Source organism: Morus notabilis, unplaced genomic scaffold, assembly GCF_000414095.1.
Source record: "Morus notabilis unplaced genomic scaffold, ASM41409v2 Scaffold447, whole genome shotgun sequence".
NCBI classification, from domain to species: domain Eukaryota; kingdom Viridiplantae; phylum Streptophyta; class Magnoliopsida; order Rosales; family Moraceae; genus Morus; species Morus notabilis.
The window spans coordinates 151,234-153,669 of NW_010365641.1; positions in this window are offsets into that span (position 1 = coordinate 151,234).

Below are 2,436 nucleotides of genomic sequence, written 5' to 3' on the forward strand. Positions count from 1 at the left end.
GGGAAAGAGAAAGCAGTACTTCTTCTCCGGCACCGAAGAGAAAGAAGACCGCAGAAGTTTCTTCGGGGTCGGGGGTGGAAGGCGCCGGAGATTGGGACGTGGACACCGGCGGTTCTGATCCCTGATCCCTTATGTAATTTAATATTAACCCAGCACTTCAAAGATTGGCCTGGGTCAGGAGGGTGTCAATATGGCGAACCTCGTACGGGAACGAAAAGACCTTCTCAATCCTCGCCAAACTATTTCTAGAGAACTTCGGCCGGTCCTGACTGACTGTAAGATAAAAATACTGTCAGCGTAAGAAGGGAGAAAGCGAAGTAAGGTGAAAGAAAGGGAATCAAAGTCTCACCCATGTTCCCAAACAATGCTTGCACCTTCCTTTGGCGGGGTAAGCGGTCGTCGGGATGAAAATTAAAGGGTCCGCATATCATAAAAAACATGGGTTTCCACCCATGTGACGACGAGGGAATGCCCAGTATCAGCTTGCCAAATCTGGGCTGAGATCTCCCATGCCCACTCAGAAAATACCACCCCTCGCACTTGGTGACATGGCACAGTATGTACATAAATCTAAACTCATCGAGAGGAAGATCCATGTAAAACTGCTGGTTCCACAAGATCTAAGCGCCAGCGAAGTAGTACCAGAAATTTGGTGCCAATTGGGCAGGGAAAATGCCATAAAAGTGGCAATAATCTTTTACAAAGGGATGAACCAGGAGGGTCATCCCCGCGGTAATGGCCCTGGTATAGACAGGGAGGTATCCGATCGGAGGCATACTAGTCCTAAAATGCATGTCTGGGAGGAGGTATTCGAACCACCTCCCGTCAATGCATCCTTCCTTCACCGCCCGGATGATGTCCTTATTTGGACTCTCGACACCACGATGTCGGCTGTGAAGAAAGGCTTGTCCGGGTCACCACTCGTGGCAGCCAGGGGGGTATCCACCAGCGAGGCAGCCACTCTGCTTACATTGCCCCCCATAAACGGAATTCAGTCAACCACTTCGTCTAACATCTATTTTACACTACCAAACTCGCTACCAAAATCGTTGGCTGGTCCATACATGGCCTCGGTGTCTTCTACTTCCCTCAGCAAGGAGTCGACGCCTGAAGAAGAAGAAGACCATGAAATCTCCACCACAGAAGGGGAGTCTGGACGGACGACGGAGGGATCCTCTCGACAAAGGGAGTTTTGGGCCATTGTTCTGGTGATTAAAAAGACAAGGAATTGAGTTAAAACCCTAACGTCGAGAGGAAGAAGAAAAAGGCGGCCATTCTAAACGACGACTGCTCAAACACCTCGACATGACGTCGACCATTCACGTAAGAATAATAACAGTGACAATTCATGGTAGCCCAAGTTCACCAGAACTCATAAACCAGAAGCGCACAAGACAAACCACAAAGCCAGAAAAAAGGAACTATCCTATACGGACAAATAAAATGAAGTAAAGTCTCTCTAACCTCTACATTTTGCATATTGACACATGCATGTGATTCAATGGAGAAAACCCGTAAGAAACAATACTAGCAGAGGATGGCGAGGCTTACCAGTAAGAAGAATTTCGAGCAAAGTCTGGGACTAAAGCAGCTTCGTAACACGCCAAGCAACACAAGGAATGCGAGTCAGGGTTTCACGAGAAGAATTATGGCAGAGCAAACGACAGTCCAATGAAAACGAAATATGTTTGTGTTTTAGAAAAATAGTCTCGGTTGAGAAAGGTATTTAAGGGGAAGAATATCCCTGACCCTTGACCGTCAGATGAAATTCATAGAATCCAACGGCTAGGGAATCCCGCCCAGATCTGACGGTGACAGACGAAGGCGGGAAAATGAAGGGGCGCGATCCAAAGGCTCACATACGTCCTTTCAAAATAAGGCCTCACATCAGCATAGGGAAGTGACCGACGCGACGGTTGCGTTCCTCAAGAAAATCCGAAGCATCCAGACCATCATTACGGACGAAGGCTCGGGACCAGTTTCCCACACCCGAAGCACGAAAGGACGACCGAACCTAAGCTCGAGGCTGTCTGAAAGAAACCCTCGACCTGAGGGGTAGCTATTATGGGCGAAAATGTGGAGGACACGTGGAGGGAGGACAATATGACACGTGGCCTTAACCTCTCCTCGCAAAGCAACAACCCTCGACGTCTGGGACTCCCTTCCATTCCGTCGTTAAGAGCCCGAATAAGAAGCCCAAATTAGGGCGTCGATTTCATCTGGCATCGACAGGTCGTACCGTCGACCTTACGACATAGAAATCCCCCGTCATAAAATCCACCGCCAAGAAGAACAATTAGGCTAAACAACACTGGCGACGAGGGGAATGCTCCTTGGGGGAAAGCCTGACGTGGCAAGGTGCGTATAGTAATGAGGGATGTCTGCAGTACATGCATTAAATGCAAACCCTTAACCCGCCCCTACGGGAGACATAAA